The 21,030-nt window shown below is 43.7% G+C and overlaps 1 protein-coding gene across 3 annotated transcripts in view; it reads right to left on the reverse strand.

The window, feature by feature from the left end:
- ADAM19 (ADAM metallopeptidase domain 19) overlaps positions 1 to 21,030 on the reverse strand; it is a 91,894-nt gene that overhangs the window by 62,159 nt on the left and 8,705 nt on the right. The window contains exon 2 of one of the 3 annotated variants that reach the window (XM_061424180.1): positions 16,189 to 16,286. The exons of the other annotated variants lie outside the window; for them this stretch is intronic. The gene's annotated coding sequence lies outside the window, so the exon portion shown is untranslated. The remainder of the gene's footprint in view (positions 1 to 16,188; positions 16,287 to 21,030) is intronic. 3 annotated transcript variants of the gene reach the window in all.

Raw genomic sequence — 21,030 nt, forward strand, 5'->3', positions numbered from 1 at the left:
TCGTTTCGTATCTGGCTCTTTCAGGAGTACTGGGGCACTTACACACTGGTAGTGCTTGGGAGGTAAGCTGTGCTGGCCCCTCTTCTCCTCTCTGGGGGAGCTGCACCCTTACCCCATCCACCTGTGGTGCTGATAACACAGGCTCTTTCATTTCTCACTCATATTCCTAATGCCGTCATTATGGGACTCGCCACAGTAACACAACAACACCCGGAAATGCTGTGGACAAATATAAAACCCCAGGCTGGGAATTTATGTCTCTAGAGAAGGTCTCAGAAATCTATATTTTTAATAGTTTTTCCAGGTGATGCTTTTTCAGGCTCTGGGAATTCTACTCCATTGTACCAATTTTAACATTCTTAATTCTTTTTCTCATTTCTAGCCTCCTAAAGCACCCTCTCAAAATCTAAAGATGACACCAGCCCGGCCTAGAGGGCAAGTCCAGGGCCCAGACAGGGTTGGTTTCAGTATCAGTTGAACTCTCCAGTTGTCATTTCAAACCCTGAAAATGAGGCAAAAGATCACGGTGGTGCCTTTCAATGTTATACAAGAGCACTGACAAACTGCAGACTCTGAGAAGCCTGACTGAGGTTCTTTGGACTCCGTGGGGGGAAATGTAGCTTTGAAAGACTATTTACGATTAATTAAGGCAGCTCTTATAAAACCCTGTAAGAGTAGATGTTAACTTGTAAAAACTTAATAAGATACAACATCGATGCAAAGGATTTCCACCTAACAGAAAAGATAACCCTCAAGGTTATGATTTTATTGCCCCTAGGATATTAACCAATTTTATATGTAATTTAGCACTGTTATCTCACCATTCTCTGTCCACTATTGAAATATATATGTATATATACACATATATGTTTCCCTTATCTATCCAATTTTTAAACCAGTTTTATCATTTTGTTGGTTCCCTCATTAATTAGATAAATAAAACTTAGACAAATGCTCACTAGTGAAAAAAAGAAATGTTTTCACTTGAGCCACCTAAACTCTGTTTCCTAGACAGCAAATAAACAATGTGATAATTATGATCTCATAGCCCCACTGACAGGATCAAATGAGAAAATACATTCAAAATACTAGCTATGACATTTTTAAGTTCTATGAATTTGGACAAATTAATTAGCCTCTCTAGGAGAAGGTGATGGCACCCCACTCCAGTACTCTTGCCTGGAAAATCCCATGGACGGAGGGGCCTGGTGGGCTGCAGTCCATGGGGTCGTGAAGAGTCAGACACGACTGAGCAACTTCACTTTATTTTTTCACTTTCATGCATTGGAGAAGGAAATGGCAACCCACTCCAGTGTTCTTGCCTGGAGAATCCTAGGGACGGGGGAGCCTGGTGGGCTGCCGTCTATGGGGTCGCACAGAGTCGGACACGACTAAAGCGACTTAGCAGCAGCAGCAGCAGCAGTTAGCCTCTCTGAGTCTCAGTTTTTTCATCTATAAAATGGGGAAATAATAGAATCTACTTCATAGAATTGTTATACAAAGTTAGAAAAGTATCTATGAATATCTGCTTAATAAAATGAACAAAAGCAAAAGAACTCTTTGCAAAGTATAAAGTATTTGTTTCTACCGATATCATTGCTAACATTTTCTCCAGGACTAGTCAAGGCTATGGTTTTTCCTGTGGTCATGTATGGATGTGAGAGTTGGACTGTGAAGAAGGCTGAGGGCCGAAGAATTGATGCTTTTGAACTGTGGTGTTGGAGGAGACTCTTGAGAGTCCCTTGGACTGCAAGGAGATCCAACCAGTCCATTCTGAAGGAGATCAGCCCTGGGATTTCTTTGGAAGGAATGATGCTGAAGCTGAAACTCCAGTACTTTGGCCACCTTATGCGAAGAGTTGACTCTTGGAAAAGACTCTGATGCTGGGAGGGATTGGGGGCAGGAGGAGAAGGGGACGACAGAGGATGAGATGGCTGGATGGCATCACTGACTCGATGGACGTGAGTGTGAGTGAACTCTGGGAGTTGGTGATGGACAGGGAGGCCTGGCATGCTGTGATTCATGGGGTCGCAAAGAGTCGGACACGACTGAGCGCCTGATCTGATCTGAGCTCTGTGCAGTGCACATGGGCTTCCCAGGTGGTGCGGTTGGTAAAGAATTCGCCTGCCAATGCAGGAGATGCAAGAGACCTGGGTTCAATCCCTGGATTAGGAAGATCTAGAGAAGGAAAGGGCAACCCACTTCGGTATTCTTGCCTGGACAGAGGAGCCTGGTAGGCTACAGTCCATGAGGTCACAAAGAGTCGAACACAATTAAGTGACTGTGTGCACACACACATATATATGGGCACATGGAGTAAAACCAGGTAATTTTCAAACCAAGACAATGAGTTTCTGAGGTTTTAATAATACTAGTCTCTCTCCTTTTGGGTATGTTTGGAAATTTCTATATTCATATTTTTTTTAACTAGAGAGGTAATAATAAGCACGTCACAAGCTCCCCAGCCTCAGTTTCCCTTTCTCTCAAATGGAAATGGTGATACCCAGGACAGGCACACATTGGGAAGAGCTTTTGAAAAGCAGAGAGTGATATTCTAGTATAATGGCTAGTGTCCATATTTGGGGCAAAATAACAGATTCAGTAAGTAGTGTTTTGTTGTCTTTTGTTTTCAAAGAGCAAGAAATAAAAGGGGAGGAGAGAGCTCGATCTGTCTCAGAACCAAGACTTCCAAAGCAGTGCTCATTTCACCTCTGACTCCAAAGGAATGGAAACAAAGCAACATGCCAAAGGCAAGGACCTAAAGCCAAATAAGGGGCCCACAGACAGAGGCACTCCTTGAGCAGAGGTGTTTCTCTTTGAGGGAACAGAAAACCAAGGAAGGGGGGTCTTCAAAGGTTGCTTCTGATGTAAAGAGTAGGAGATCTCCTCTACTGCACTCACTCACTTGGATCAAGCATCGTGGCTGCCAGAGGGCCAGCTCCAGAAGCAGTGCCACAAAGCAAGATGGTGCCACCCACAAGCCTGGCGTAAAGCCAAAGCATGTTGCCTTTCCTCCTATTAAGGAAGTGTCCAAAGAATGCATTAAATCAACACTGTTTTTCACGGATCGCATCTCATTACATCTTCTCCCAGTTCCTACAAGACCTGGCACCCTCTGACCAGCTCCTGGTCCTGTGTTTGGCTTTTGTGCTGTTGACCGAAGGATGTTTGGATGAACACTGTTTACTCCTTTGGCCAGCAGGGCCTTCATTTAATCCTCTTCAGGCCTCACTCTTGGCTGCCTCCACGATGAATAACCTGTCTGTGCAAACAGGGCTGACCTCTTGGGGTGGGGATGCTTAACTGTCAGGGACCTAAGAGGCCTGCAGCATGGCTCACTCAAGAAGAGTTTATAAGTTTGTTTTGCAGTGTCCTGTAAAGTACCCATACAGGCACTTAGGGAACTGGATAAGAAGAGTTCGGGGAAATGGGGTACTACTCAGAAGTTTACCACTTCTCAGAAAGCTAAAAAAAAAAAAAGTGACTAGTGCATTAGCAAACAGTTTCTGGTAAATAACCATAGTTACCAGATTAACCCAAAGGGAAGTCAATGCAAGAGGCAATGGTTAAACTGTATAGTAAACTTTGGGGATAAGACACGGGGCAAGAGAAGAAAAGAAACCTCTAAGACCACAGGACCTCTGAAAATATGCTTAGAAAAAGGGAGTAGATAGGACATCCCATGAATAAAAGCAAACAAACAAAAAGTGAAGACCACAAACGCACCTGCCCTAAATGTGAGTTCCTGGTCCCTTTTAGGCTCTGATTAAATATCCCAGTAACTTTGATAAACCTTGCCCAGTGTTTTTCAGCATGCTAAAGAACAAATCACAGCAAATGTACATGTCAAGAAGGTTTGAACTTGGAAAGTCTTCCTAGATCACAGTGGACATGTGTCATCCTAGACTGCCCAGTATCTCTGCCATTTTCCTGTGAAAACAGTGCCAAATTTGCATTTAGAGAAATATTCCCCTCTTGCTGCATGCTGAGTTGGGTCACCTGGAGTTAGTCATAACAAACTAGGACACTCAGGTCTCATTTCATTGAATTTCAAGATGAGTGACACCTGGTGAAAATGACTGGAACTGAGACACACCATTGGTGGCACCAGAAGAGACCACCTGACTTCCTAGACCCTTTCAAGCCTTACTTCTTCAGCTTCTCCCTCACTCTATTGCCTCATACCCTGCTCATAAAGCAGTTTTTGGAGAGGAGGGGGATTGGTGAATAAATTTCAGACAGCAACAAAAAAAATCTTTATATAATCAGGCTCTCTGTTCAGTGCTTCCCCTCACCCCACCCTCTACTCTCACCAATGTAGAATTTGAAAAAGAACAAAAGCAACCTACCAACATCACACAATTGTATTTTGCTTCAAAACTCATCAGTCTAAATAAAGTTAGCTAATCGTCAGCAGTAGATAATCCAAGAGTTGGGCCATCCAGACACTGCCAGGAGGCAGAGAGGAAGGATGTTCATGAAATCTCATCAATGAATGCTTATTAAGCAGCATAATATGGTACAAACTACAGGGCACATGACTGCAGGAAGGCCAAGTCCCTCCCGGCTTGAATTCATCACGTACTTGCTCTGAACTCTTGGTACCTCTTCAGAACCTCAGGCCACGCACTTGCAGGGCCTCTTTGGAACAGTCATTCCACAAATATGTACTGAGGCCAAATCATGTGCCAGGCACTGTGCTAGGTGATGCAGAGGAGGCAAGCACTGCTTTCCTGCCCTCCACGTGGCAACTCGCTCATGAGGATTAGAGGAGGCTGAAGGGGTGGCAGATCATGGCAGCCCGGAAGTGCAACTTTAGTGAAAGGATCATTCTGAGCTGAAGGCAACTGAGAAGAAGCAGATACAAGGAAAGTTCCCTGTCCTCCTTCCATTTGCCTAAAAACGAGACATCAGTCCTCTACCAGGAAAGACAAAAGCTAATCCGAGACAGTTTTAGGCCCCATCAGCCTGGAGATGGTACCAGAGCAATCTACACAACAAATGTTACAAACCAGCCTTTATCTACCGTGCATTTCCCAAATGTTTACCTTCCCACAGTTAACTGCCTTTAGAAGCCTAAAACCTCTTTCCTTTTTCCTACCATCTCTCTACAAACTTATTGTCTTTTGTTGAAGATGCTACAGAATCCTGACTGCCAACTGCCGCTTATTTTTCTCTGGGTATCTCCCATGTATACACTTTAATAAACTTCTGTTTTTCTCTTGCTAATCTCTTTTGTTACAGCTGAGAACTTGAACAGGTAGTCAGAAATTGATTTTTCTTTCTTTCCAAGGCCATCTGTGAAAGTACTTTGAAAACACCAACAGGCCACACAGAAGGTAGATATTACTAGTTGGTCCCTAGAAACCAAGTTTCTGTTTTACAACCTATCGGGCTGGCCAAAAACTTCCTTCCTTGCTAGAACTACTGTAAACCAGAGCAGCAATCAACTCCCAATTTCCCCTAACAAGCTGCCTACAGCTTTGGAGGAGGGGTGCCTGTGCACGAGTGTGGGTGTGTGGAAAGCAGAGAGAAGAAGAGCTGCCTAGGGGTCAGGGACTCACCATCCTCAACACTGCTGGTCTCCTTTTCCACAGCCATATTCCTGTCATCACACAAAGGAAAGGCCAGTTTTACCTTTGCATTCTTACCGAAGCCCCCAATCCAGCATTAAAGCCAGATAAAGAGCTTTTAGCATACAAGGAATCTAACATCTCTCCCAACACTTAGAGCCCCTCTTTCTCTAGCACTTCAGTCTTTCTCCAAGGGAATCCCTTCCCAAGACTCGTCCTTCCTTTCCCAGGAAGGGGGACTTGGAAAGAGAAACCACGCCTGATATAATACAGCCATTCTACCCCGTGGCCCATCTGGATCTCTCTCCAGGGAGACTGATGCAAGAGAAGAAAACATAGGGACTGCCAATTTTCTGCAAACCCGTAACCTCAAGGAGGGTGAAAGGAGGAGGAAAAGGGGGCAGTGGGGCACATGGGTGCTACGGAGGGGCCTGGAAGACAGCCATAAGTACAGAAGTCATAAAGACCCCAATTCTCCTTAAACTGGCTGAGGAGTCTGGCTCAGCTCCACCCACTCAATGATATCATTGTTTTCAGCAAAAGTCAATCTGAGAATCCACAAGGAGGCCCTCAGCGAAGCCTCACCAGTTCCTGGGAGACCAAGTGCTTAGAATTGTAGATAAGGGGGGAAGTCTATATACAAAGAGTGCAAATTATAAAGATAACCAGGGTAAGGACACACTTCGCTTCTGCCAGGACTTTTACGGTCATGGAAAGAGTATAGGATGCTACTTTTCACATAGATTTTATCAGTGGATTCCCAACCACCACAAGCCTTCAAAGTTGATGACTAGGGGTTATTACCTTCAACTAACGGGAAAACTAAAGATCTGAGAAGAGAAGTGGCTTATCCAAGGTTCTGCTCCCAGCTAAGGACAAACCCTGGGGCTCAAACCACTGTCCTGCTACTTTCTCAAGTCAGGAACCTCAGATTGGCCTTGGAAGCCATCCTCTTCCTCAGCTCATATTCAAGCCATCTCTCAGTCTCCATGATGCCACCCTACAAATATCTCTGGAATTTGACCTCTTTTGCCTGCATCTGCAACTTCTTCCCTAAATTAGATCACCATCATCTCCCCCTCAGGTTCTAAAAAAGCTTTTTGAATAGGTCTGATTACTATTGCCAGTCTTGCCCCTTTCAATCCATCCTCCAAACTTCAGTCTAAGTAATCTTTCTTACATGCTTTGGATGCTGTCACGATATGGCTATTAAAATCGTCTTTGTCAGCTTCCTGTTGCCCTCAAGATACACACCAACCCTTTTAATGAGGCGACAAGGCCCTTCAAGGACTCTCCCCTACCCACCTGGACCATTTCCTTCCTCTTGCTTTCTAATTTCATCATCAACAAAGGCCTTTGTTCTTGCTACTGGCCCTGGGTGGAACTCACCCCCTTGTATAAACCAACTCTACCACCCCTCTACCACCACCCTACTTCTTCCTTTTACTTTACTTCCTCCTCAAAGGCTTCCCCAACCCCTGAGCCAGGGTAGGGTCCCCTTCCCCATGCTCCCACAGTACCTTCTACTTCCCCCCATCATAGCATGCCCCACACTGGTCAGTAATGATTGGCTTATCTTTCTCCTCCACTGAGCAAGCACCAAGATAGCAGACAGTGTCTTGCTTGCTGTTACTCTTCCAGGAACACCTAGGACCTAGCCCAATGCCAGCCACATAGCTGGTACGCATAGTATTTGTTAAATGAAGGAAGAGAAAGTAAGAGGGACAGGAAGTTAAGAATTCCCAATGAGTAATCCATAACTGAAGCCCAATACACTGGAGACTCTTGTTAGTAAAACCAGGGATTCTCTGACCCAATAACTGCTTCCAGGTAAGTTTGAGCAAGACCTGCAATTTGCTCCAGGGTACCCAAAAGCCTGTTCATTCAGTATTCAAGGTATTAACCAAAGGTGTGTGTATGTCACTGAGTTCTAAATAGAGAAAGAGTAAAGGTTACCTTCTTAAAATCAGATTAAATCTCAGGACAGAACCAGTCCAGAAGCCTCAGAACTGGTCTCCTCCTCCCATAGAGGAGAACTCTTCTCCAGATAATCATGTTCCATTTCCCAAGCACAAATGCTGAAGAGCAGAGATATCCTCCAGCTTACACAGAATCTGGATGAATAATCTAGGCACATCCTTGATGAAAAATTAGGTCTGTAAGGTGGGACTTTAAGCACATCCCCCAAATCCAAATGCATAGGCATACATCAATCTGCATCCTGTTCTCCAGGCCCTGCTTCTCAGGAGACCCCACCCACCCACTCTGAGTTGTGGAAGAAGCTATATTTGCCTTAGACCAGCCCCTCTCAGGCCAAGGCTCCATCCACCAGGTACATCTCCATTCATTCAGCTCACCCCAAATTTCCCTTCAATGGAGAGAGGTGGAGAAAGAGCTTCTACTCATCGAGGTGTAGGAAATACAGCTCAGCTTTAAATTGCACCTCAAGCCTCTTCCCTAAAAATATCATACCTACGTCTCTGACCATGTGGTTTTACCAGAAGCAAGAGAGAACCCAACTCAAGGTCAAAAATAAGACGACCAAAAAAAAAAAAAAAGTAAACTCTAAGTCACTCAAATCCTCAGGTAGCCCAACTGTGGAAGGGCAAGAAACCCCTTCCCCACTGCCACATACCACTCTTCTGAAATACAATGATGTGGCTAGCTGGAATACTGAATTCCTAAGAGTTTATTAGCACTACGGTTTTGGTTCCTCTAGATCCAGACCAAATATTTATATATTAATTTCTCCGTCTGAATTCCTTTCTCATTCTTCCACTCATCTCTCCTCCCTCCTTCACCCAAAGCCTCCCCTCCTTGCTCCCACAAGACAGAGTTCCAAGGAACCCTCCTTAGGGAAGCTTTCTCTAGCCCCCAACCAGAAATTCTTCCTTATGGCTCCCTTGGCGCTTTACTTTTAACTCTATTAAATAAATCCATAACCAGCCTCTGATTATGCTGTGTGAGTATATTCTCTCCCACAGAGAGTAAACAGCTGGAGGGCAAGGATACGGCCTTTGCATCTACTCCCTAGAACACCTAGCACAGGACTTTACACAGAGATGCTCAATCAATATTTGCTGAAATCAATACTTCCAAGATACAGTAATCAAAACAACATGGCATTGGCACAAAAACAGATATGTGGATCAACAGAACAGAACAGAGAGCCCAGAAATAAACCCGCACACCTACCATCAATTAATCTTCGACAAAGGAGGTAAGAATATACAATGGAAAAAAAGGCTCAGCAAGTGGTGTTGGGGAACTTGGACAGAAGCATGTAAATGAGTGAAGTTAGAACACATCCACTCACCCACAAAAATAAACTCAAAGTGGCTTAAAGACTTAAACATAAGACATGACACCATAAGCTCCTGGAAGAGAATATAAGCAAAACATTCTCTGACATAAATCATACCAATCTTCTCTTAGGTCAGTCTCCCAAGGTAATAGAAATAAAAGTAAAAATAAACAAGTGGGACCCAATCAAACTTATAAGCTTTTGCACAGCAAAGGAAATCACAAACAAAATAAAAAGATAAGCTACAGAATAGAAGAATGTATTTGCCACTGAAGTGATAGACAAGGGCTTAATTTCCAAAATATTCAAACAGCTCATACAATTCAACAACAAAAAAACAAACGACCCAATTCAAAAGTAGGCAGAAGACCAAAACAGACTTTTCTCCAAAGACGACATACAGATGGCCAAAAGTACATGATAAGATGCTCAACATCACTAATTATTAGAGAAATGAAAATCAAAATTACAATGAGGTACCATCTCACACCAGTGGGAATGACCATTATTAAAAAGCCTACAAAAAACAAATGCTGGTGAGAACGTGGAGAAAAGGAAACCCTCCTACACTGTTGGTGGAAATGAAGGTTGGTACAGTCACCATGAAAAATAGTATGGAGGTTTCTCAGAAAACTAAAAATACAATTATCATATGATCCAGAAATCCCACTCCTGGATACAGATCCAGACAAAACTATAATTCAGAAAGATACATACACAGCAGCCAAGACATGGAAACACTTAATGTCCATTAATAGATGAATGGATAAAGAAGATGTAGCACACACTGCTATATTTAAAATATATAACCAACAAGGTATACTGTAAAAAAAATTAAAAGATTAATTTTAAAAAGAACTATGTATGTCAATAAGTGTTAACATGAAAAAAAAGATGTGGTATATATACATACACAATAGAATACTACTCAACTATAAAAAAGAACCAAATAAAGCCATTTGCAGCAACATGAGTACCACTAGAGATTATCATACTAGTGAACTAAGAAAGAGAAAGACAAATCCCATATGATATCACTTACACGTGGAATCTAAAATACAACACAAATGAATCTCTCTATGAAATCGAAACAGAATTGTGGACATAAAGAACCAAGTTGTGGTTGCCAAAGGAGAGGGACTGGCGGAAGGATGGAGTGGGAGGTTGGGGTTAGCAGTAGTGAACTATTATATATAGAATGGTGTTTAACTGTATTCAATACCCTCTGATAAACCATAATAAAAAGAATATTAATAGAATATATATATAACAGAATCACTTTACAGTACTACAGCTGTTAACACACTATAAACCAACTGTACTTCAATTTTTTTTTTAATTTGCTGAAATCAAACTTGTAGAGTGGAGTTAAGTAAGCTCTGGCTTAAAAGGCAGGAGATCCATCAACTGACGAATGGATAAGCACAGGGTAGTACATTCATACAATGGAATACTATAAAGCAATAAAAAGGGATGAGATACAGATGCATGCTATACAACATGGAAAAAACTCAAAAACATTACACAGTGAAAGAAGCCAGTCACCAAAAAAAAAAAAAACCTGGATAATCTCATTTATATGAAATATCCAGAGTAAGCAAATCTATAGTGACAGCAGATTAGTGGTTGCCTAGAGCTGATGGCATTGGGGAAACGTGGGGAGTAACTGCTTACATTCGTTTGCTAAGGCTGCTTTAACAAAGTATCACAGACTTAGAAATTTAAAAAAATAGAAATTTATCATCTCACAGTTCTAAAAAGTTAAACATAAGATTAAGGCATTGGCAGGGCCATGCTCCTTTGAAGATACTGGGGAAGGATCTGTTCCAGGCCTCTCTCCTAGCTTCTACTATTTCCTTGGCTTGTGGCCACATAACTTCACTCTAGTCTTCACATGGCATTCTCCCTCTGTGCACGTCTGTGTCCAAATTTCCCCTATTTATATGGACACCAGTCATACTGGATTAGGTGCTATTCCGGGATGACCTCATCCCAACTAATTACATCCACGATGACTATCTCCAAATAAGGACACTGATGTAGAAGGGGTTAGGACTCTGACATATGACTTTGGGGGAACACATTCAACCTGTAACACTGCTAATTGCTTCTTTTTAGAGTGATGAAAATGTTCAGAAATTAGAATATAATGATAGCTGCACCACTCTGTAAATAAACTAACAAATACTGAATGGCATACTTATTTAAACAGATCAACTATGTGGTATGTAAGGTACATTTCAATAAAGCTGGTAAAAAAAAAAAAAAAAACCCAAAGTTTGGATTTAAAGCAACTGCCCAAGCTCAGCAACTAACCAGTTAGTGACAGCATGTGAAACAACTTCTCTCAACACAGGCAGTGGGTTTCTTACACAGAAGCCAAAAGCAAAGTGCCTTCATCTGCCCACATGTTCTGTGTAAATTCCCTGTGACCCAGTGGTTCACATCTAGGAAGTGATCCTCCAGACATGCCTCTCAAAGAACATGAAGGTGTCCACTCTAGCACTATTTGTAAAAATGGGGGTGGGGGGGGAAACAAAAGGAAAAAATTGCTTGAATACCCATCAAAATGGGTGATTAAATTAATCATGGCATCCTGATTTTTACTGAATCTGAATGATGGGTATATGGGGATTCATTATATCATTCTCTCTACTGCTGTGTGCATTTGATAATTTTCCATCATCAGTTCAGTTCAGTTTAGTTGCTCAGTCATGTCCGACTCTTTGCGACCCCATGGACTGCAGCACACCAGGCCTCCCTGTCCATCACCAACTCCCAGAGTTTACCCAAAATCATCATAAGAAATTTTAAAAGTTAATTATGGCATACACATAAAATGAACTATCATACAGCCATTAAAAATGATCCCATAAATTTACATAGAAATATATCCATAAGAGACTCCCAAACTGTGGTACAGCCTTTGAGGAGGAATCTGTGGAATGGGAAGCACAATTCGTCAAAAGTTAAAACATGTTAGACATATATGCTATATGACCTTGCAGTTCTACTGTGAGGTATTTATCCTACACTAATATTTGCAAATAAGTTTAAAGATTATGCATAAGACTATTATGGCAGCATTACTTGTAACAGCGAGAAACCATTCAGTGGAATCCTCTGTCATCATTAAGAAGAATGAAATAGGTCTATAAATAAGCTAATGTGGAAGGGTATTGAAGCCAAATAATTAAAAAGAAAATTACGAATGGTACATAAAGTATGATCTCATTTATTTTAAAACCTTATTTTGATGTTCAGTCACTAAGTCGCTTCCAACTCTTTGGTGACCCCATGGACTGTAGCCCACCAGGCTCCTCTGTCCATAGGATTTCCCAGGCAAGAATCCTGGAGTGGGTTGCCATTTCCTTCTCCAGGGGATCTTCCCGACCCAGAGATCAAACCGGAGTCTCCAACATTGGTAGACAGATTCTTTACTACTGAGCCACTTGGGAAGCCCAAAACTTTATTACTTATGTAATTTTTTCTAGAATTTTATTGACAAAGTTTCAAACACTCCAAAAATTTCTTCTGTAATTTTTAAAAAAATAATTGATGATTCTTATGCTGTATTTCAAAAAAGTTTTTTAAATAGATAATAAAACTTAAGCTATAGTATGACCCCATTTGGATAAATTTACATGGAAATATATACAGGGTTAAAAAAAACTATGTAAAATAGTATGCTCATGGTAAATGTTCACTCATTGGATGTCAGCTATCGTTATCTTAAGGTAAACAGCTGATGGTCAAGGGTTCCTCAAACTCAAGAATCAACTCCCGACTTCCTCCAAATACACAGCTTCCCTTTGCTCTGACAAAGGTCCATCTAAGGCCAACAGGGCAGTTGACAGCTTCCTTCCATTCATTTTACCCTGTGCTCCTGCTGAAGGGCTGCCAGGAGAAATAAGCTTGAGACAAAAGAAAACCATGGACATCCTTCCTGGCTACACAGGCAGCCCTGGCTGCAGGTCCCTGGAAGGAGATAGAGCCGGAAATGGTGAACAAATTCTACCTGCTTATCAGACAGTTCAGAGCCTCGCCTAGGGAGGGCACAGATTCTGCAGGCAGAGACAAGAGGTACAGTTTGGCCGACTGGACAACCCTGCAAAGCTGTATTCTGGAGATACAGTTAGGTCAAACAGGGCACAGCAGGGGAGCAGAAGTGAGTTTCCTCCCAAGGGCAATGGACTTTAAGGTCGTCTTCCTAATTACATTTGGAAACCACCTCAGGGGAATTCCCTCTTACTACATTCTTAAATGTTTTTCTCATCCTGCAAAATACAAATAATAGCGACTCTTGGGCTCTCACAGTGCACCAGGCACAGAGTAAGTCCTCGAAGAGCGCTGCATTATCGAATAACACACCACATCTGACAAGGTGGCCACTACTATTGGCTCCATCATGTGGATGAGGAAACTGAGACTTGCAAAGGTAAAGCAACTTGTCAAAGCTTACACCTCCAGTAGGTACAAGGAGCCAGACTCTGAATCTAACATGCCGAGGTTACATCATTACAATCCACTGAAATCCAAATCCAACCAGGGAAGGCAGAAGGAAAGGGAAGAAGGCAGGCAGAATATCAGAGAACACCAAGTGTTCATCGAAGAGCATACTGAGTAAGGACAGGGCTTCCACGAGGCAATCTGAGGCCACAGCTAAGAGCCTGGGCTTGGAGTCAAAGAGATCTAGCTCTACCCTTCCCACCCAGGTGACTGTGACCAACTCGTGCTGCCCCATGCCTCAGGGTCTCCATCTGCCAAACAGGACTAACGCAGGTAACAACAACCCACAGGGTTGCTGTGATGATTCCATTAGATGAACTATGTAGAGACTGCACAACAGAGCATGCTATAAAGGCATCTCCTACTTTGTAGCTGTTACCATGATTGATGATATCATTATCCCTTTCTGACGATCATTCCTCAGCCAGAAGCTGCCTGAAGGCAGACTGCATCACACAACATGACCCAGAACTCGGGAAACGCTGACAAACTGTAACCACACATGCTATGTCTCAACATGTTTTTCTCTTGTCATTCTTACTTGAAAACACTCACAGGGGCCATATGCAATGGTTTGCATCACCAAGACACTTTAGAAAACGTCTGCTCATGATTTTACATTAATGAAAGTTAACATGTACTGAAAACCAGCTTACTTATGCACTGTAATGATACTAAGCACATCGTAATACATTATCTCTAAGGCTCACAAACATAGTGGATTTGTTTCCTGTGCCCAGTGCGTAACAAATTACCAGAAATTGGGTGGCTTGAGACAATAGAAAGTTAGCCACTTCCCCGGTGGTCCAGTGGTTAAGACTCCATGCTTCCACTGCAGGGAGCACAGTTTCCATCCCTGGTCAGGGAACTCAGATCCCACTTGCCCCAGCCAAAAAAAGAAAAGAGAAAAAAAGATGAAAAAGAAACCAGGAAAAAAAAATTTTTTTTAACAACAGAAAGTTATTCTTTCTGGGTGCTGGAGGTCAAGAATGCAAAGTCAAGGTATTAGCAAAGCTGGACTCAGTCTGAGAGGTTTCATTCCTGGCCTCCCCCACCCTCCAGTGCTGCTTGTATTCCCTGGCTTGTGGCTGCATCGCTGCCCTCTCGGTGGTCACAATGCCTTCTCCTCTTCGGTCTGTGAGCACATCTCCCTGTGCCTTCCTCTTACAAATACTAGTGACTGAATTTACAGCCCACTCAGAAAATCCAGAATCATCTCTTCTCAAAATCCTTCATTAAGTCACACTTAGAAAGATTATTTTTTGCCACATAAGGCAGTATAGTCTCATGTTCCAGGAACTAGAATGTGGGTCTTTTGGCGGGTAGGGAATATTTCTCAGCCTACCTTACCCACAATGAAGTTATTTTCATTTTCTATGTGGAGGTAAAGTATAGTAAGAAGCAAACGGACCTGAGTTTGATTCCTGGCTCCGCCTGAGAGTCTCCCCATTTATAAAATGTGAATAATACTCATACCTTCTCAAAAGGGTTGCCACGAGGATTAAATAAGATGGTATGTGAAGTGCCTCTGCACAGTCAGTGGCCCTCAGTTAATGCTCACTAATGAGTGAGCATTATGGTGACTACCAAAGAAGAAACAACATTCAGAAGACAAGTGACTTGCTGAAGGCCACCTAACCAGACAGTGTCAGTGCCCGGGACTGAATTTGGGTCCTTCCAGCACCAAGACCCAAGCCTATCCTACTATGGATTAGGCATTTTGCCTTACGTTCTCACAGCCTTCAGAATCAACACATCTGTGGGAAGTGGGAGGAAGGCTCAAGAAGGAGAGGATGTATGTATACCTATGGCTGATTCATTTTGATGTATGGCAGAAACCAACACAATATTGTAAAGTAATTATCCTCCAGTTAAAAATTAAAAAAAAAAAAAAAATCAACACATCTAGGTTATTACAGTTGTGGGTGCTGCCTGATACTCCCTTCCAGCTACTGTCTAGCTGCATCCACGCAGATCACCATTTCCAGTTACTGAGACTGAGTTTACACAGTGGACCCTAACAAAGCAGTATCATGTTTCTAATGATTCAGAAATAATGGAGCCCCTGCTTAAGGGGTGGGGCTGAGAATTTAGCTTTTAGAAAGACCACATCACATTGGCTGGCAATCCAGTCTGCAACTCCAGGGGTTCTGGGCAACATGGGAATCGTGAGATCAATCTCCATCTACAAAGCTACAGTTGGAAGCTGCATTTCAGACAGGACTATGTGGTCTCTCTGGGGCAAGGTGCCTAACCTAGCACTTAGAATTTAAATCCACTTATGCATTCACTGCCTCAGAGTCAATGCAGCAGGGTTAATTCCAGTTCCTGGTACTTCAAAAAAATATATATATATATTTGAAGAAAATTTCAGCCACTTGGAGGCAGCTCTCTGCAAATTCTGATGTCCCCACCCATCTATCTAACGGTTTCCTCAGCACTGGTCTAACGGAATTATAGGATCTCAGCTGCAGGGAATGGGGAGCCCAGCTGTATGCTGAGTTTGGAAAAACATTTTGAATACTTTGGATCTGCCAAATACTTGGTTAAAGAACGATATCCTCCAATTTCTTAAGCCATGTGTATTTTAAGTGAAATGTAAGCCATATGTCTGTGACTCATTTAAATGCACTTCAGTGAAGCATGGTTTACCGAGAGTGCTGGGATATGCCTAAGCCTTTCTTAAGCTTCTCTTTGATCCAGGAAATTGAATTCTGCCAACAATAAATGAAGCTCCTGACAAGAGAAGGTCAAAGAGAGCTGTCCTTTATCCTAGATAAGATGTTAAACTCTATTCCTCACCCACAAGGAAGCAGGGACCCGGGAAGAGGTCCGTGGTCTGGCTGGTATGCAGAGTTTTGCTCCAGATCAACTATGTATTAGTATTACCACCAGGCCTCCTTGGAAGAGAAGTGCAATGGTAAGCAGTGGTGACTAACCCACCCAACCTATTGCTGAGAAAACTCCTCTTCTGCCTTTCTCCCCTTCTTGGGTTCTCCAGTATTAAATACAACTCAAATAGGGTTGAAGAAAAAGAGACAAGGAGCTGGATCACTCCATTAGCAGTGAACAGCTATTCATTTTCCAGGCTGCAGCTTGATTTCCAGGATAACAAAAAGTCTCCATCCCTAAGATATCTCCGAGGGACTGAAAAGAAGTTAGAGATACGAGGAGAGATGAAAGTCAGAAGTAGTAGTAGGTACAATAACCAGTAAACCTCCAAATACCTAAATTCTGCCTTGACAATTACTATTCCCCTTGAGGTCTGGAGGTAGATATACACACAAAAGAAAACAAATACCCACTCTTATAAGTCAGGCTTGTTCAAACTCTGTTTCTCTTTCGCTAACAGGGCTGTGGTGAGACCAAGGGATCTCTCCCTTTCCCAAGCCAAAATCTAAATCTTAGCATCATTTAGACTCAAGGGAGGAAGTCTGATGAAGAGATGACAGTTCCAGAACGTGTTTAAGGGATGAGCAGAGAGAAGTAGGTGGCCGAAGGTCCTCTAGGCATAGCGCCCACTGGTTGGGCTGCTTATCTGCTTTTGAAGATGACCTTGAGCATCCTGCAAGCAGGTTCAACAGTTCAGTGTGCCCTCCTTTGGGGAAAAAGTGAGAAGGGAGAGAGTCAGGGCCTATATCTTCCTGGAGGCATCCAGATGTCCAGATGCCTACAGTGAAGAAAGACTCCATTTGATTTCAGCAAACAAGTTGTTGTCCAGTATGGTTTCTGGATTGATGAGGCAGTCCTCAGTGTCTGGGGGAAATTACACGGAAGACAAATATTATGGATTTATGCCTCAAAATTGTGGGTTATGAAAATAGCAGCCTGTAATTTCTTCCCTGTAATTTTCTTCCTTGTGTTTATGTTGCTTAAACAATGGGTCCTGAGTTAGCAGTTCATCCTCAGCTTCTGTGGTTTTGGGGGTATTTGCCTGTATCTCACTGCCCCCTCTTTCCAGGAATGTCTCCAGAACTGGGGAGCAAATGCCCTGAGGCAGGGACTTCTTTTTCATTTTCCACTTACGCAGTGTCCTTTAAACAGGTAGTGCAGGAAAGGCTCATAGAGCCTAACTGGGACAAAACCCCCATACAACAGATGAGAAGGTGGAAGCCCAGCAGGGCCAACTGGCTTGCTGACCAATTCTGTATCACCTGTCTCTGAGCTCAGTACTCTGTCCACTGTTCCACAGAGTCCCAGTCACAAGTCAGGTTCTGCTAACCACAGCTATGCACCAACATTTGCAAATGATCAGTATAGGTGTGAATAAACATAAAACTAGGAGAAGGCAATGGCAACCCACTCCAGTACTCTTGCCTGGAAAATCCCATGGTCGGAGGAGCCCGGTAGGCTGCAGTCCTTGGGGTTGCGTAGAGTCGGACACAACTGAGCGACTTCGATTTCACTTTTCACTTTCATGCACTGGAGAAGGAAATGGCAACCCACTCCAGTGTTCTTGCCTAGAGAATCCCAGGGACGGGGGAGCCTGGTGGGCTGCCGCCTATGGGGTCGCACAGAGTCAGACACGACTGAAGCGACTTAGCAGCAGCAGCAGTAGGGAACATATGCTGAAATTGAAGCTCCAATACTTTGGCCATCTGATGCAAAGAGCCGACTCAGTGGAAAAGACAATGATGCTGGGAAAGATTGAGGGCAGGAAAAGGGGGCGACAGAGGATGAGATAGTTGGATGGCATCACTGACTCAATGGACATGAGTTTGAGCGAACCCTGGGAGACTGTGAAGGACAGGAAGCCTGGAGTGCTGCAGTCCACAGGGTCACAGAGTCGGACATGATTGAGCAACTGAACAACAAAACGGAACATATATTTTATTAGAGCAGAATACTACCTTCATCACTTCAGTTGAGTCTGTAAAGATAAGTGTGGAGCAATATGTACAGTACAGTCTCATTTCTGCTCTTGAGTCATCACAAAAGTAGCAGCCTGGCTGTGCTTCTGTGTGACTGTGCCCGTGCGTATCTATGGGCATGCTCTCACTCACAGAGAACAGGTCCATGGTGGGCCCTGTGGGCGGGAGGCTTTCATTCTTTTACTCATTATACTTTGGTACTGCTACAAGTTTCACAATGAGTATGCATTGCTTTTGCAATTAAAAAACCACAAGCAAGAAAAAAATAGCTGCCTCCTACAGGGTATACAGAGTACAAGTCAGGCACTACGCTGGCCCCTTTCTCATTTTGTCCTCCCCATGGCTCTAAGTGTGGAACTCAGATATATTATATCCCAGATAAGGAAACTGAGGCTTGAAAAGGACATACAGTTAGTAAGTGGCAGGGTCAGGATCCCACATGGAAGCCACATTCAGATTATCCTTGTGATGTCACTCTTTTCCACCTGCAATCTGTAGGAGAAAGGGTGTGTGTCCCCCGTGGGAATGTCGGCCGTTTATCCTGAGCGGCTTCACAGTGGAAAAAGGCTGCCGCCGGCCACGCTATGGAACTGAGGCACCTTGGGGCGTCTGCTGCCTGAGCTGAAGACCCATTTGCTATCCTGGTTCCTGGCCCAAGCCCCACACTCCTGCATCCTCACCATTGTTGGCAATCTCTCCACGTGTGAATTCCATTAAAGGCTGGCTCACAGCTATTTTGGGCCACGCATTAGCACTTGGGCTTTGATTAAATGAGAGAAGGCCAGACACCTCGGGATGATGAGAAAGAAATGAGAAATGTCCTCTCCCTGCCCTCACAGTTCCAGGAGTCCTTGTCCACTGCTCCTGGGAGGCCTGAGAATCTAACATGTGGGGGAATGTGGTTGGGAAGGGAAACCTTCATAGTCTAGGCCTGAGAATCTAACATGTGGGGGAATGTGGTTGGGAAGGGAAACCTTCATAGTCTAGTAGCGTTTTTGAACTCGGCAGCTGTTCCTGCTCCTTGGAACCGTCATCTCCCTGCTGTTCATGTGGCTCACTTCCTCAGCTCCTTCAGGTCTGGACTCAAATATCAATTCACCACCAAGGTTGGCTCTGGCTGCCGTTCCAAACAGCACCTCGCTCCCTCTTCAGAGCCCTAATGCTTCGTTGTTTCCTCCATAGCAGTTGTCACCATTTGCTTGTTTATTTATTGCTCACCCCTACTGGAATACAAGCTCCAAGAAGGTAGACCTATTTTACCAACAGCTGGATCTGCACTACCTGCTCTGGTGCCTAGAATGCTATAGATGTATCCGAGATGAGGAAGATGAATGAATCAATTGAGGATATTAAGAATCAGAGCATGAGGATTCCTTAGCACGGGGCCTAGTTTCCCCTCAAATATCACAGGATGATAAAAAGTTTACCATTTTTTTAATAAGATTTGAAAATCAGAAAAGCCACACCTCCTCCAAACCCCTCCCCACCCCCCCCAATCTGTTTTGAATCCAGGCTCGCACGCACCATGAATGAAAGGGCTTTGGGAAGTAAACACACTAGGAAGTCGTGTGCAGTTGGAGTTCCGCTTGCTAACACATGTCCAAAAACAAAAAGCCCAGTTTAGACGAAAATAGCAGGAAGCCTTCCCTAGGGATACCTGGTGAGGTCATATTGCTTGGCTCTGCTGCTTCCATTTTTGTCAGACCTCCTGCCTTCTGCCAATTGGAAGAGGCCAGGAACCATATCCAGCCCACTGCTGATCACTGGGAAACAAGAGAGCTGCTCCCGGCAGCAGACAACTGAACCACATTTCCGGGCTCTCCTCTGGAACCTCAGAATGGGATGGTAAAAAAAAAAAAAAAAAATCACACTAGTAGTCAATTATCTACTGTGTGTTCTGTAAGCACTTTGTGTACATCACTGCATTTAGCCCTCATAGCCACGCTTATGAGGCCGGTGTTACTATCCTCATTTTATAAGTAAGGACACTGAGACTCCAAAAGACCCAGCAATGTGTCCCCGGGTTAATCAGCTAGTAAGCCGAATCTGGGTTTCTGTGACCCAAATGATCCTCATCTCATCTCTCCCCTTTACTTGCTGTGTGGCCTTAGACAAGTTCCTTTCCTTCTCTGAGCTGAAGTTTCTGCTTCCACGCACACGATCGCTGCACTCAGTGTTTTCCAAGGCACTTTTGTGCCCTAACTTCCTATGACCTCTTATAAAGATTACAAAATATGAGGGAAGGATGAGTCTCGGGGTCCTTGCCTGGCCAATCCAACTCCCAAGAGTTTGTCCATGACACCAACCCCATCACATGGGCAGCTCAGAGGAAGCTGAGGAGTCACATACTCTAAATGGAGGCAGGAGAGGACGGCTGAGATGGAGGTAGCAATAGGAAACCTTTAGTTTAGAGCTAGAGGGCTGGGACTGTACGAAACTGAAATAGGACCTGAGAGAGACTAAGAACACACCCTCTGAGAGACTTCCCTGCAAGACCAGAGGAAGACAATGCAAGGAGAAATCCCAGGCAGACAGGGCCTACGCTCTCGGCAAACACAGCCAGCCAGGTCTATTCCAGGGAAGTGGAACAGAGAGAACACATTCCTGGGCCGCTTTTACTTCAGGACGAAGGCACGAGGAAAGGACTGCTTTCACTCCAAGGAGGAAAGCAGCAAAAATGACTGAGATGCCCATTTTTCTGGCTTCCTAAAGGCCACCGCATCCTGGAGGCAAAGGAAAGACATGGATGAGCACTGCACACACTGCTCAAGTC

Source organism: Bos javanicus, chromosome 7 (genome assembly GCF_032452875.1).
Source record: "Bos javanicus breed banteng chromosome 7, ARS-OSU_banteng_1.0, whole genome shotgun sequence".
Taxonomy (NCBI): Eukaryota; Metazoa; Chordata; class Mammalia; order Artiodactyla; family Bovidae; genus Bos; species Bos javanicus.